Below are 17,073 nucleotides of genomic sequence, written 5' to 3' on the forward strand. Positions count from 1 at the left end.
GTGCGGGTCTTTATCAAAGGCTTTCTGAAAGTCCAGGTACACTACATCCACTGGTTCTCCCTTATCCATCTTCATAGATACATCCTCAAAAAATTCCAGAAGATTAGTCAAGCACGATTTGCCCTTCGTAAATCCATGCTGACTCTGACCTATCCTGTTACTGCTATCCAAATTAGTCATAATTTCATCTTTTATAATTGACTCTACTATCTTTCCCACCACTCACGTCAGGCTATCTGGTCTATAATTTCCTGTTTTCTCTCTCCCTCCTTTCTTGAAAAGTGGGACAACATTTGCCACCCTCCAATCCGCAGGAACTGATCCTGAATCTATAGAACCTTGGAAAATAATTACCAGCGCGTCCACAATTTCTAGAGCCACCTCCTTAAGTACCCTGGGATGCAGACCATCAGGTCCTGGGGACTTAGCGGCCTTCAGACCTAACAGTCTATCCAACACCGTTTCCTGCCTAATATAAATACCCTTCAGTTCGTCCATTACCCTAGGCCCTTCAGCCACAATTGCATCTGGGAGATTGCTTGTGTCTTCCCTAGTGAAGACAGATCCAAAGTACCTTTTCAACTCTTCTGCCATTTCCTTGTTCCCCATAATAAATTCACCCGTTTCTGACTTCAAGGGCCCAATTTTAGTCTTAACCATTATTTTTCTTTTCACATACCTAAAAAAGCTTTTACTATCCTCCTTTATATTTTTGGCCAGTTTTCCTTCATAGCTCATTTTTTCTCTGTGTATTGCCTTTTTAGTTATCTGCCGTTGCTCTTTAAAAGCTTCCAGTCCTCCGGCTTCCCACTCATCTTTGCTATGTTATACTTCCTCTCTTTTATCTTTATACAGTCCTTAACTTGGCTCGTCAGCCACGGCCGTCCCTGCCTCCCCTTAGGATCTTTCTTCCTCTTTGGTATGAACTGATCCTGCACCTTCTGCATTATATCCAGAAATACCTGCCATTGTTGTTCCACTGCCATCCCTGATAGTATATTGAACCATTGAACTTTGGCCAGCTCCTCCCTCATAGCTCCATAGTTCCCTTTATTCAACTGCAATACTGTCACTTCCAATTCTCCCTTCTCCCTCTCAAACTGCGGATTAAAACTTATCACATTATCGTCACTACCTCCTAATGGCTCCTTTACTTTGAGGTCCCTAATCAAATCTGGTTCATTGCACAACACCAGATCCAGAATTGCCTCCTCCCTGGTAGGCTCCAGTACAAGCCGTTCTAAGAATCCATATTGGAGGCACTCCACAAACTCCACAATATTGCGCCGACCTGTGAATTAATCTAAGCCCCTCCCCCCACACTATCCCATCATCGTCCATATGCTTATCCAAGGACTGTTTAAATGCCTCTAATGTGGCTGAGTTAACTACATTGGCTGGCAGGGCGTCCCACATCCTTACCACTCTCTGAGTAAAGAACCTGCCTCTGACATCTGTCTTAAATCTATCACCCCTCAATTTGTAGCTATGCCACCTCGTACAAGCTGATGTCATCATCCTCAGAAAAAGACTCTCACTGTCCACCCTATCTAATCCTCTGATCATCTTGTATGTCTCTTTTAAGTCCCCTCTTAGCCTCCTTCTCTCCAATGAGAACAGACCCAAGTCTGTCACCCTTTCTTCATAGGGCCTGTGCTCCAGACCAGGCAACATCCTGGTAAATCTCCTCTGCACCTTTCCAATGCTTCCACATCCTGAGGTTCACAATGTTTTCTTTTTGATTGCTTTCAGACATCCTAATATTGTTAACTCAGGTACATAGGACAACTATAACGCAAGGCAGTCTGATGCAAAAATCTTGTTGTGTGTGGAGTTAGATGAGATAGGGGAAGCGCTAAATGAATATTTTTCAACAGTACTCACTCTAGAAAACGACAATGTTGTCGAGGAGAATACTGAGATACAGGCTACTAGACTAGATGGGATTGAGGTTCACACGGAAGAGGTATTAGAAATCCTTCAGAAGGTGAAGATAGATAAGTCCCCTGGGCCGGATGGGATTTATCCTCGGATCCTCTGGGAAGCCAGGGAGGAGATTGCCGAGCCTTTGGCATTGATATTTAACTCGTCATTGTCTACAGGAATAGTGCCAGATGACTGGAGGATAGCAAATGTGGTTCCCCTGTTCAAGAAGGGGTGTAGAGACAACCCTGGTAATTATAGACCAGTGAGCCTTACCTCAGCTGTTGGTAAAGCGTTGGAAATGGTTATAAGGGATAGGATTTATAATCATCTAGAAAAGAATAAATTGATTAGGGATAGTCAGCACGGTTTAGTGAAGGGAAGGTCGTGCCTCACAAACCCATATTGAGTTCTTTGAGAAGGTGACCAAACACGTAGATGAGAGTAAACCGGTTGATGTGGTGTATATGGATTTCAGCAAGGCGTTCGATAAGGTTCCCCACAATAGGCTATTGTACAAAATGCAGAGGAATGGAATTGTGGGAGATATAGCAGTTTGGATCGGAAATTGGCTTGCTGAAAGAAGACAGAGGGTGGTAGTTGATGGGAAATGTTCACCCTGGAGACCAGTTACTAGTGTTGTACCGCAAGGGTCGGCGTTGGGTCCACTGCTGTTTGTCATTTTTATAAATGACCTGGGTGAGGGCGTAGAAGGATGGGTCAGTAAATTTGCAGACGACACTAAGGTCGGTGGAGTTGTGGATAGTGATGAAGGATGCTGTAGGTTGCAGAGAGACATAGATAAGCTGCAGAGCTGGGCTGAGAGGTGGAAAATGGAGTTTAATGCAGACAAGTGTGAGGTGATGCACTTTGGTAGGAGTAACCGGAAGGCAAAGTACTGGGCTAATGGTAAGATTCTTAGCAGTGTATATGAGCAGAGAGATCTCGGTGTCCATGTACACAGATCATTGAAAGTTGCCACCCAGATTGACAGGGCTGTTAAGAACGCGTACAGTGTTTTAGCTTTTATTAATAGAGGGATCGAGTTCCGGAACCAAGAGGTTATGGTGAAGCTGTACAAAACTCTGGTGCGGCCACACTTGGGGTATTGTGTACAGTTCTGGTCACCGCATTCCAAGAAGGATGTGGAAGCTTTGGAAAGGGTGCAGAGGAGATTTACTAGGATGTTGCCTGGTATGGAGGGAAGGTCTTACGAGGAAAGTCTGAGGGACTTGAGGCTGTTTTCATTAGAGAGAAGAAGGTTGAGAGGTGACTTAATTGAAACATATAAAATAATCAGAGGGTTAGATAGGGTGGATAGGGAGAGCCTTTTTCCTAGGATGGTGACAGCGAGCACAAGGGGGCATAGGTTTAAATTGAGGGGTGAAAGATATAGGACGGATGTGGGAGGTAGTTTCTTTACTCAGAGAGTAGTAAGGGAATGGAACGCTTTGCCTGCAACGGTAGTAGATTCGCCAACTTTAGGTACATTTAAGTCATCATTGGACAAGCATATGGACGTACATGGAATAGTGTAGGTTAGATGGGCTTGAGATTGGTATGACAGGTCGGCACAACATCGAGGGCTGAAGGGCCTGTACTGTGCTGTAATGTTCTATGTTCTATGTTCTAATATTTTGGAAAATGTTATGTCATCAGATTTGTCAGGGAGGTACTCACTGATGTAACACACATGCTGCAATTGGAATGTTCCACCTTTGTACTACCTTATCAACTTGCACACCTCATACGAAACAAAGCTTACCCTCATTCTCCCCATCAACTAGGCTGCAATGGTTCAAGAAAGTATCAATGTCACTCTCAATGTCCCTCGGGCAACTGGAATTGGGTTATACATCTTGGCCTAGCCATATTCTTTGTAGGATAATAAAATAAACTAAACTCATCATAGACAGCTAGGAACTCATGATGTAATGGCACTTTAGATAATTTTTTTTTGCAAATGTCCCAACTATTTCAACCAGAAGGGGAACAAATAAAACTAGAGTCTCACTCCTGCAGGTAGTAAATAGTTTCTCAAGATTCAATCATTTTAAAAAGAAAGTAATTTTCTTATTTTTGCCTTTCTGTCTCTCTCTTTCTGAACCCAGTTTTTCTTTCCCTCTCACTGTCTTTCTCTTTCAGTTAGATTGACTGTCAGTCTGACTGCTCACTAGCATTCCAGATGTGCTGTTTCGTTCATCACGCACTTTCATTAGTTTGAGTTGGCAAAACTTGTTCAAACTGAAGGATGAGGAGGAAACATTAACAGACATGACATGCCATAAAGTGCCAGATTCCAGCACATTATGGACCGTGTGGTGCAGAACAAGCTCAAGGCAGGCTGTTAATGTTGTGCAGTCTACCTGTGCTGCTGTCAGTATCTGCTTGTCTAAAGATTACCGAGGAAATCTACTCCTTAATTTCTTCCATTTCCTCAAATCATTTTGAGTGGAATTGCATTGATGTTTTTGCTGGTCGTTTTAATCCCTAAGTTCACTACACTGCTGTTGGATTAAAGTAGGCCCCTGTCCCTGGCAATGAGCAAAAAAATTAAAATCTCAGAAAAGCTACAGGCTAATTTGTGACAAAAGCAATGGGTGTGTTCTGTTGTGACCTTATTACATAGTGGCTCATTGTAAGAGAAAAGATACCCCCTTGGCTTTTGATTGACACTCCCTTCACTGTGTGATGAGGTGATTCAAGTATATGACAAGAATCGACTAATTAAATAAGTATTTAAATCGGACATTTCAAAAACAAAAACCACTTGACCAAAAATGTCTTATGTGAAAAATTGCAAGACAGTCTAAGTTTAGCAAACATTGAATAATAACAATCATAGCTAAATACAGGCAGTATAAAAATTCTGTTGTAAAGCACAAGCTTTAGTGCAATTTATTCGAGAATTTTTCTGCCTTTGACTTGCAGCAAAGTATTTCGAAGGAAAAAAAAATCTGTTTTAAATTAATCGTCCCAAACTTTTTAGGATGTAGATGATCATGTCTCCTTTCAAAAAAAAAGTAAGATGTACATTTAATTTTCATTTGAATAGGGAGAGATAGGAAAAGGAGGTTCCAATGATGATTGAAACCACAAGGCGAGGCAGCAGGGGTTCTCGGGGACTGCTAAGGACATTGAGAACATGATGCAGTCAGGAAGCACAAATCATGTCATGACTTTGCTGCTTATGCCTTAACTTTTGCTGTTGGTGTGTTGCCTGTCTCTTCCATCGCAGAGTCCTACAGCACGGAACCAGACCCTTCGGTCCAACCAGCCTGTGCCAAACATAATCCCAAACTAAATTAGTTCCACCTGCCTGCTCCTGGTTCATATCCCTCCACACCTTTTCTCTTCAGGTATTTATCTAAATGTCTGTTAAATGTTGTAAGATAACAAGGTGTGGAGCTGGACGAACATAGCAGGCCAGGCAGTATAAGAGGAACCGGAAAGCTGATGTTTTGGGTCTGGACCCTTCTTCAGAAATGGGGGAGGGGGAGGAGCCTCTGGAATAAATAGAGAAGCTGGGGGGGGAGGTGCTGATGGAAGGTGGATCAAGGAGCAGATTGGTGGAGAGAAAATAGGCAAGTCAAGGAGGCGGGGTTGACACCAGTAAAGGTGAGTGTAGGCAGGGAGTTGGGATGGGGGTTGGCCACTGAGGAGGGAGGGGCGTGTGGGCGGGAGGGAAGATAGACAGATCAAGGAGGCAGGGATGAGGCCAGTAGGTAGGAAGAGGGGTTGGTCAGTGAGGTGGGAGGAGCAGATAGGTTGGAGAAAAGATGGACAGGTTAAGGAGGCAGGGCTGAGAGGGGGTCAGTAGACTCCAGAGACAATATTCTTCCTATTAGTGTGAAGCACCAGGTTGGTAGGTAAAGGGAATGCTGGAAGAATGGAGAAATTGAGGCTCTGGCTAAGAAAAAGAAGGAAGTATATGTCAGGTACAGACAACAGGGATTGAGTGATTCCTTTGAAGAGTATAAGGGCAATGGAAGGGAAGTAAGAGGGAAATCAGGAGGGCAAAAAGGAGACATGAATTAGATTTGGCAGATAGAATTAAGGAAAATCTAAAGGGTTTCTATAAATATATTAAGGTTAAAAACATGGAGCAACATTGGTGCAACGTCGAGGGCCGAAGGCCCTGTTCTGCACTGTATTGTTCTAAATTCTAAGTTCTAAGGTCTTGGGATGCGACTGGGAGAGGGGAGATTTTGAAGCTTGTAAAGTCCACATTGAGACCATTGGGCTGCAGGGCTCCCAGGCGGAATATGAGGTGCTTCAAAATCTCCCCACCCCCAACCTTATCCCAAGACCTGCCCTCCCTCTCGTCCCTGCCTCTGACCCGTCCGACTTTTCTACCAACTATCTGGTCCTCCCACCTCACTGGCCAACCCCCAGCCCCACTTCCTACCTACACTCACCTTACCTCTACTAGCCTCACCCCTGCCTGCCTGATCTGTTCGCCTTCACTCCCACCCACCCAACCCTAACTCCTCATTGACCAATCCCCATTCCAACTCCCTGCCTACACTCACCTTTACTGGCATCAACCCCGCCTCCTTGACCTGCCCATCTTCTTGCCACCTATCTGCTACACTGTCCACCTTCTATCTGTCTATTTATTTCAGAGCCCCCTTCCCCGCCCCCCATTTTTGAAGAAGGGTCCAGACCTGAAATGTCAGCTTTCCTGCTCCTCTGATGCTGCTTGACCTGCTGTGCTCGTCCAGCTGTACACCTTGTTATCTCGGATTCTCCAGCATCTGCAGTTCCTACTATCTCTGTTAAATGTTGCATCCACCATTTCCTCAGGAAGTTCATTCCACACAGGAAGCACCCTCTGTGTAGAAGAAAATGCGTCTTATGTCTTTTTTAAATGTCTGTCCTCTCACCTTAAAAATATGCCCCCTTGGTCTTGAAATGCCTCATCCTAGGGAAAAGACAACTGCTGTTAACTCTATCTATACCCCTCATGATATCAAAACCTTCTATCAGCTCGCCTCTCAACCTTGTACTCTCCATCCAGTGTGTTGACATCACTTTGTATTTGAGCAGTTTCCCTGATGAAAACAAGGTTATTTTAATTACATCAGAGGTAGTAACTTTCCTATGTCATGGAGAATTTCGCCGGAGTAATTCACCCTGTTACAATGAAATAACACAGGATTATAATCCACTGATATTCTGTAATTCTGCAGATTATGCAGTAAAAGAAGAGCAGTAGTGGTATTTAACAAAAATATATAGACTGCGGAATTCATTATTTCATTCATTCTTTTGAATCTGTCAAAATTACTTTTGGACAATAGAAATGTATGCATTTTGATTAAGGTGCCATTCTAAATTACTCCCTGAATAGTTTGCAAAAGACATTTCTCCAGTGTTTCTCCAGTTGTGCATAAAAATAATATCTTTCGGAAGAGACTGTAAAAGAGAAAAAAAGAACTATGGCTCCGTATTAAACTTTCCAGGTAAAGATGCTTGTCGGGAGAATAGATTGTTTTCAGCATAGTGTCAATATTATATTTGCACAGATAGTTGTTTACAGATCTTTCACCAACACAGAAAATCCAGCTCAAGTATTAACGATGCTATCAGTGGGTCATTTAACTTCAAGACTTTGCTATATTCTAGGAGGTCTTAATATTAAAAAGAAAAACTGCTGTAATAGTTTCTGTAGCAAACACAATGGCTTGAAATAATGTTGTACTAAGTGGCAAAGAATGGCATAAAATAATAGTACTGGATTACAAGGCCCAGAGGTCCAGACTAGTGCTGTAGAGACTACAGTTCAAATCCCAGCGTGGAATTTAAATTCAACTAATAATTCTGGAATTGAAAAATGTAGTTGTGAAAATATCATTGATTGTTGTTTAGAAACCCATCTGATTTGCTAAGGTCTTTTCAGGAAGAAAATCTGCCTTCTAAAAATGGCCCAGCAAGCCATTCAGTTCAAGAATAAGGAGGGATGGGCAACAGATGTTGGCCTGGCTGATGATGTCTGTATCCTATCAAAGAATAAAGAGAAACAAGTCTATATCACAGCAACTTTGGATAGCCACCTCTCCACCTGACAGGATAACATGTCAATATGTTTCAATGGGAATTGATGTGTTTCTTTAATTGTCTCTGTGCATCTGCTCTCATGTCTGAAACAGAAACAAAATGCTGGAGAAACTCAGCAGGTCCAGCTGCATCTGCGGAGAGAGGACAGACTTAACGCTTCATGTCCACCATGACTCTTCTACAAAACTGGCTTGATGAGGCTACAGTTTTAGGAACTGAGTTGAGAATTTCTTAGACCATATACGTAGAGAGTGAGCGATTGGAGATCAGTGGACAGACGTGACAGAAGGGGTCAAAATCCTGGAACTCCTCTCCCAAGGATGTTGTGGGCGTACCTACATTACATGGACTGCAGAGGTTCAAGAAGCCAGCTCAGTATCACCTTCTTAAGGACAACTAAGGATGGGCAATACATGCTTCCAGCCAGCAATGCGTGTATCCCATGAATGAGTGAAAGAAAGGACAAACACATATGCACAGATCTAAACAAATATACATGCTACATTTATAGACCTATATTTATACGTGCATTTAATATTCATTCATATATGTATATGTATATCAGAGATAATGGGAACTGCAGATGCTGGAGAATTCCAAGATAATAAAATGTGAGGCTGGATGAACACAGCAGGCCAAGCAGCATCTCAGGAGCACAAAAGCTGACGTTTCGGGCCTAGACCCTTCATCAGAGAGGGGGATGGGGGGAGGGAACTGGAATAAATAGGGAGAGAGGGGGAGGCGGACCGAAGATGGAGAGTAAAGAAGATAGGTGGAGAGGGTGTAGGTGGGGAGGTAGGGAGGGGATAGGTCAGTCCAGGGAAGACGGACAGGTCAAGGAGGTGGGATGAGGTTAGTAGGTAGCTGGGGGTGCGGCTTGGGGTGGGAGGAAGGGATGGGTGAGAGGAAGAACCGGTTAGGGAGGCAGAGACAGGTTGGACTGGTTTTGGGATGCAGTGGGTAGAGGGGAAGAGCTGGGCTGGTTGTGTGGTGCAGTGGGGGGAGGGGATGAACTGGGCTGGTTGAGGGATGCAGTGGGGGAAGGGGAGATTTTGAAACTGGTGAAGTCCACATTGATACCATATGGCTGCAGGGTTCCCAGGCGGAATATGAGTTGCTGTTCCTGCAACCTTCGGGTGGCATCATTGTGGCAGTGCAGGAGGCCCATGATGGACATGTCATCAAGAGAATGGGAGGGGGAGTGGAAACAATCCGACCCCACCACCCAAGACATTTTTCCATCCCCACCCCTGTCTGCTTTCCGGAGAGACCACTCTCTCCGTGACTCCCTTGTTCGCTCCACACTGCCCTCCAACCCCACCACACCCGGCACCTTCCCCTGCAACCGCAGGAAATGCTACACTTGTCCCCACACCTCCTCCCTCACCCCCATCCCAGGCCCCAAGATGACATTCCACATTAAGCAGAGGTTCACCTGCACATCTGCCAATGTGGTATACTGCATCCACTGTACCCGGTGCGGCTTTCTCTACATTGGGGAAACCAAGCGGAGGCTTGGGGACCGCTTTGCAGAACACCTCCGCTCAGTTCGCAACAAACAACTGCACCTCCCAGTCGCAAACCATTTCCACTCCCCCTCCCATTCTCTTGATGACATGTCCATCATGGGCCTCCTGCACTGCCACAATGATGCCACCCGAAGGTTGCAGGAACAGCAACTCATATTCCGCCTGGGAACCCTGCAGCCATATGGTATCAATGTGGACTTCACCAGTTTCAAAATCTCCCCTTCCCCCACTGCATCCCTCAACCAGCCCAGTTCATCCCCTCCCCCCACTGCACCACACAACCAGCCCAGCTCTTCCCCTCTACCCACTGCATCCCAAAACCAGTCCAACCTGTCTCTGCCTCCCTAACCGGTTCTTCCTCTCACCCATCCCTTCCTCCCACCCCAAGCCGCACCCCCAGCTACCTACTAACCTCATCCCACCTCCTTGACCTGTCCGTCTTCCCTGGACTGACCTATCCCCTCCCTACCTCCCCACCTACACCCTCTCCACCTATCTTCTTTACTCTCCATCTTCGGTCCGCCTCCCCCTCTCTCCCTATTTATTCCAGTTCCCTCCCCCCATCCCCCTCTCTGATGAAGGGTCTAGGCCCGAAACGTCAGCTTTTGTGCTCCTGAGATGCTGCTTGGCCTGCTGTGTTCATCCAGCCTCACATTTTATTATCTTGGAATCTCCAGCATCTGCAGTTCCCATTATCTCTGATCACATTTTATTATCTTGTATATGTATATCAGTTTGTTTTTGATAAATAGGGAAGGAATAACAAAATATATCTGATCACTTTTGTCCAGCAGTTGGCCCACAGCTAGTTTTGAACTGGAAAATGAATATATTCAATGAGTTATGGAATTAGATGAGCATCTTTTGTTAGCTTGTTATCTGCTGGAAGCCGATTCTCATAAGGATATAGAAGCAGGCACTTTGACTGCTCAAGCCTGCTCTGCCAATAAGTACAATCATGGCTGATTTTCTTCCTCAACTCGACCTGCCACACTATTCACAAACTCATTCCCTTGGTTCTCAGAAATTCATCATTCTCTGTCTTGAATACACGCAACGACCAACAACCATAGCCTGAAACAGCACATTGTAGATTTTGTGACAGCACTGGCATTAGTTAACTTTTTGGAGGTCATTTCATAGAAATTAACAGCATATTAAAGGAAATTAAATTGAAAGGTAATGAAAGCAAAATAAAGGAAAGGCATTGTGAAATATGAAGGAGTGTAGAAAAGATATACATCAATGTTGCTAGATTTGAAGTGTTTGAGCTATAGGGAGAGGCTGAATAGACTGGGGCTGAGGGGTGACCTTGTAGAAATTTATAAAATCATTAGGGACATGGATAGGGGTGAATAGCCAAGGTCTTTTTCCTAGGGTAGGGGAGCGCAAAACCAGAGGGCATATGTTTAAGATGAGAAGGGAAAGATAAATGAGACTTAGGGGGTAACGTTTTCATGGAGAGGGTGGTGCATGTATGGAATGAGCTGCCAGAGGAAGTGGTGGAGGCTGGCACAATTACAATGTTTAAAAAGCATCTGGATGGGTACCCAGATAGAGGTTTGGAGGAGTATGGGCCAAATGCTAGAAAATGGGACTAGTTCAATTTAGGATAACTGGTCAGCATGGACTGGTGTGGACTGAAGGATCTGTTCTGTGCTGTACATCATTATGACTCCCTTTGCCCGTAATTCTGGATTTGTTTTGATTTTCTTTAAAACTCCTTCTTGTAGATTTTTTTTAATCCTTGGAACTTTCCCCTCTCATCAGTTTATAGGCCTGGAAGTCTTGCCTTTAAACAATAGATGTTGCTCAGCTTTGTGGCTTCTCTTACTCTGGTTGTTGTGCTAAAGTGCAGCTTCCCATTTCGGGAGATGCTTTTACTTTCATTCACTGATCCATGCAGGAAATTGGAATTACAGCTCCTTCTGGGACCCACAAATATACAAAAATATAGCTGTGAACCAGAGCCAGCTCCAGACTGTGTAAAGCAGCTCTTTTATTCCATCCCTAATATGCAATAATAAATGTTCCTGTGCTTCAGTCTTGATACGTAAAAGCATGTTAATTATTCCAAGGAAGCACAGTATAGCTTTTCCACTGTATGAAGTCACTACAAGCACACAGCCTGACATGCCAGTTCAGCTAACACTCTTGCTTAAAAGCCTAGAGGGAGAATTACACATCCAGCCATCTGATCTATCATCCGGGAGGTCGAATGGTGTTAATGCATCCAGCACAGATTACAGACCCCCTCTAGATGTTGTTAATGCAAGACACACTTTGTGAAGTATTTAAATGGACACCAGAGGTGATGGTTCATGTCAAGCAGCAGCAGAAAGGCTGAGGGTGGATCTCATTGTCTACAAACATAAAGATTAAGAAACCTGAGCACTGATTATATACCAAAGTGTGGCTCATACTGTGGGTGACAATTCCGACAGCTTGTTTATCTCACCTTTACCTGTCTTGTAAACTGTGGCCTGATGTACCATTGCGGCAGCTGACATCTGAATGGAAAATGCATCCTGACAGTAGCATTTAAGCCTTGCCATGTTGTGTCAAAAAAATTACTTCTTATTAATGGATGAAGAGGATTAACACTGACCAGAGATTCTAAGGCCCTTAGCTCTATCCTTCCCTAACCCTTCAAATATGGAAACATATCTTCAGCTTTCTGCATCTGCATATTGTTGCTTTCGTGTGAGACTTACAATGATGAATTTTTGCAACTTTATGAAAATGAAATCAGCAAATGAAAGAGCACATCTGATTTTCGAAGGGGGTAAAGAAATGAAAATGACCGAAATGCTATCATATCTTTGCTCCAAAGGTGCCGTTGCCACCTTCAGAGGAGTTCAAATTTTTACAAAGTTTCTCCATACCAACCCCCTTTCATTACTGCAGTTCAAGATGGGTTAAACTTTACGGGACTTCTGCTGAGTTCCTGCTCAGTTTGGACTGGAGGACTGGAAGGGTTCTTGTGACAATCATCCCCAAAGTCTCCCAAAAAGCATAAAAGGATAGAAATTTGTCCTGTGTAGTAATACACTGGCGGCCTAATAGTCAGCAAAAGTGAATATTCAATAAGTGAATCAACATGATGTTGCCTATACTTGAGTAAGAAAGGCCAACTTTTCTAAAATATCTGTTGCAAACTCAGTGTGCTGAGATGTATCTTGTAGAATGAAGTATTTTTGAAATTTTGTAATTTAGGAAATGCAACAACCAATTTGCACGTAGGATGCTTCCTCAGCGGTGAGACAAAAATGACCAAATAATCTCTTTTTCATAGAATCCCTACAGTGTGGGAAGAGGCCATTTGGCCTATCAAGTCTACACTGACCCACAGAAGAACATCCCACCCAGCATTTCCCTTGGCTAACCCACCTAGCCTGCACTCTGTAGGTAATTTAGCACGGCCAATCCACCTAGCCTGCACATCTTTGGATTGTGGGCGTAAATTGGAGCACCTGAGGAAGCCCACACAGACAGAGGGAGAACGTACAAATTCCACACAGACAGCCACTAAAGGGTGGAATTGAACCTGGGTCTCTGGTGCTGTGAGACCGCAGTGTTAACTACTAAGCCACCCATATGCTCTTTTTAACAGAGGATAATTAAATAATGGACATTGGCCAAGCCATTCAGCAGAACTCTTCTGCTTTTCTTCAAAAGTGCCATGGGTTCACTTTTATCCCTTTGAGAGAGAGACAAGGCCTCAGGTTAAATTCTCAGCCAGAAGTGTTTCTGTAGTACAGTGTCAGCTGTGACTTTGCAATAACAACTTCAGGGATGAGACTTGAACCACAGAATTCTGACTGAGAGTTAGGACTGCAACCCACTGAACCACAGCTAACACATTATCTTCAAGATAAGCAAAGGCAATTAATACGTATGGAAGTTACTGTTTTCAATATAGCACTCCATATTGAGAGGTTTTAGAAGTTAATTTCTCAGTTGGTGTGAAAAATATTGCTGAAACGGCAGAGTGATATTGACTGTCATGATATTGGCTCAGTTGGAAACTTCTGTAATCATATTTCTATAAATACTTGGATAAAGTCGCACTTAGTCGGGTGAATAGCAAGCGAGCTGTGCAGTCGTTCCGTGGAACAGAATTAGTTTAAAATGTATTGAGTGATGTTGGATTTGATTGAGATTGATAGCTGTCCAACAATTGTTAGAAAAAGATAGCAGCCTCAGATATCTCTTGTTATGTATTCTAACCAATCCAGGCAGAGATGTTATTAACACACACACTTCTGGAGCAAGTGGGACCTGAACCCAGGCCTCTTTTGCTGGAGGTAGGGACACCACCACGGCATCATGAGAGCCTTGACTAATATTTATTCCTTTCCTGGTGTAACTCAGGCGAGTACATGATCAATTTCCCAGTTTTGGAATCTTACAGTACGTTTGCCCCATTTCAAGAGTGCTAATCCTTTTGCCATGTGGCTCGATTACAAGTGTTTTTTAAAATTATTGTTAATGGGCTGTAGGTTTCTCTGGAAAAGCCAGCTTGTGTGGGGGGTTGGGGGGGTGGGGGGGACAATGGCCTAGTGATCTCCGCACTAGCCTGTTAATCCAGAAACCCAGCTAATGCTCTGGAGTCTCTGGGTTCAAGTCCCCCCATGGTAGCATTTGATTTCAGTAAAGAATTGTGACTAAAGGGTCTAACGATGACAATGCAATTATTGTCGATTGTTGTGAAAAACCCATCTGGTTCACTGCTGTCCTTTAGGCAAGGAAATGGAATTTCTTACTCATCCCCTCTGGGCTGTTGGGGATGAGTAATAAATGCTGGCTTAGCCAGTAATGCTCACATGTCCTGAATGAATAACAAACAAAAATTGTTGTCTGTCCCTAATTGCCCTTTCACTGACTGGCTTACTGGATCATGTGAGAGGGCAGATAAGAGTCAACCATGTTGCCATTTAGAAATATAGATCTAGGGTCCTATTTAAGCAAGACCAGATAACGAGTATCCATCATTAAAGGGTATTTGCAAACCTGATGGGTTTTCACAACAATTGATGACTGTTTCATGGTCACCAGCACTCAGCACAACTTTACATTCCAGATTGATTCATTGATAATGGCCACCCTTGAGGGATTTGAGCTCTCTTATCCATGGTGGTTTTCTGAATTACTAGTTAAGTGAATTAGTGAAATTTGTGTGTCCTGAAGTTATAAATGCAAGCTCTTTTCTTCTACCAGTCTGAGCCAGGCCTCTAGAACCTCAAACATGGCCAGTGACCCAATCATTCAGGGTGGGCCGTTGGTCAGTAAAGCAAGTGTTACCATTTTAACAAGAGCTATTGATCACTCGTTGTGTCCAAGTGCAACACAATGATGCAGACAATGACTTGATGTGAGAAGAATTTTGACACACCTGAACTTTTGCATTATCTTACTACTGTGTTAGGCTTTTAGCCATAATTCTCAAACAATCCCTTAGTTGAATGAGTGAATGATGGATGAGTGATTTTATTGTCACATATATCTAAGGACATATAGCGCAAAGTGCTTTAGTGCCACACTCCCAGTGCCATTTTAAGTTATAAAAAGAATAAAAGGAACAAGGCATGTTCAACCAGGAAACCCGTGAAAGACTGACTGACAGGATTCTCACCTTAATGGATACTCGCACCAGACATTGCTAGGATACAAACCTGCTGCCTCTGCACTTGGGGTCATTTCGAAGGTATGTTAACATGGAGTGTTTTAATTTCAGTGAGCTTTGTCCATGTGCGGCACCGGTTGTTAATAAAAGTGGCGTTTCATGAGTTGTTGCAAGTAGTTTAGCCCAGTTTGTGAAGTATATTAATAATGTACAATTAAAAATTATTTTGAAATCTGTAGAGTTTATCTTTTGAGAACCTAACCATATTAGTATTCAGCAGATGCCATCTCTGGACAGAAATAATTAATAAAAGTTGCACACTTTAGCAGTGAAAGTCTCATATTTTATTTATTAGTTTTGCATCTCCAGTAAAACTACAGTCAAATCTTATTATTACAAACTAGCAGGCTTGGCAAAACAGACAGTATTATCAGGGGCTCCTCTATACTTTGAGATCCTCTCCTGACTTCAATTGACCTTCAGTGAAGACCAGAGAATACGTTAGCTATAATGAGGCAGGACGGGATTCAAAGTGCTCATTTGCTAGCCTTATGTGCTGATTGTACAAGGGACACCTTGTAATCCACACATTATATCACATAGGAGGTTCCTGCGGTCATTTCTTTGTCAAGGTTTAGTTTCCCCAAATCTCTGTCCAATTTTAAATGTTTTGCTGTACTTTCAAATATTTATTTTATCCTGATTATCCCCCTATTTTGCACCATGTCAAGAAGGCAACTGATTGAGCCTACTTCCATGAGTGTACTCTTGATAGTGTCGACCGTGGCATGGTTACAGTGGGTCTGGTCACAGTACATGGCACAAGAACTGTCACTAGATGTCGCTGACAAACTAGACTGTTGCGTCATTCTTGATCTTGTCAATAGACTTAAGCTGAGTCCTTGACAAAGGCTGGGGATTGATGCATGTCCGTGAATTAAGCTGTGTAGTTGAGGCCCGTGAACAACATGGTGAGTTCAAAAAAAAGCCTGAAAAAACTGTGGGTGCTGGAACAAATTGCTGAAAAAGCTCAGTGGGTCTGTGGAGAGAAATCAGAGTTAATGTTTGAGGTCAACTGACCCTTCTCCAGAATCCTTGAACACGATCAATTAGCCTGTTTTGTGCTCCCAAACGTTTCAGTAATGAAATCTATTTTGTGTTGTTCACTGATCTTTTGTTCTAGGAACTTTCCTAATGCTTGGGTTCCAGATTCAGTACAAGTCCAACACCAGGTATTAGACTAGCTGTTGTCATTAATTATGAGTTGATCCATTGAAAATTGGTGTTAAGTTTATACTCTTCCATTTCCTGATGGGTGCTGCCTTAATTGACAGATTCCACCATGAATAATGGCTTTTTTGACATTAATTTGGACATCCTGCAACCAGCAAGGAGTTGTTATGGACCAAAACAGAAGTTGCTGGAAAAGCTCAGCAGGCCTGGCAGCATCTGTGAAGAAAAATCCGAGTTAGCGTTTCAGGTTCAGTGATCCTTCCTCAGAAGACGTTCACCGGACCCATAACATTAACTCTGATTTTTTTCTTCACAGATGCTGCCAGACCTGCTGAACTTTTCCAGCAACTTCTGTTTTTGTTGCTGATTTACAGCATCCGCAGTTCTTTCGGTTTTTGTTTAGGGAGTGATTCTGAGTTAGCAGTCATGAGAGAGTTTTTTTCTTGAAACCAGTTTTCTAATATAGGGTCATGGCTGTTGTTCTGCGGTTGGTACATTTTCATTTAATCTGATAATGGTAGTGTTGGCCAGTAATCCATTTCTCCTGATTATCCAATTATTAAAGAAGGCAGTAATTGCCCTTTACACGCTTAACTTTACAAAAATCTGTCTCTTGCATGTAAAATGGATCTGGTTTCTAGCAGGGATTATGCTGAACATTTTTCCTTGTGTAGGAATGTTTTCCGTTTGCTATATAAACCC

At 43.2% G+C, this 17,073-nt stretch overlaps 1 protein-coding gene across 1 annotated transcript in view; it reads left to right on the top strand.

Annotated features, from left to right (window-relative positions):
* LOC125467232 (multiple C2 and transmembrane domain-containing protein 2-like) overlaps positions 1 to 17,073 on the top strand; it is a 476,933-nt gene that overhangs the window by 332,929 nt on the left and 126,931 nt on the right. The window lies entirely within an intron of this gene.

The sequence above is a fragment of the Stegostoma tigrinum genome, chromosome 33 (assembly GCF_030684315.1).
Source record: "Stegostoma tigrinum isolate sSteTig4 chromosome 33, sSteTig4.hap1, whole genome shotgun sequence".
In the NCBI taxonomy this organism is placed as follows: domain Eukaryota; kingdom Metazoa; phylum Chordata; class Chondrichthyes; order Orectolobiformes; family Stegostomatidae; genus Stegostoma; species Stegostoma tigrinum.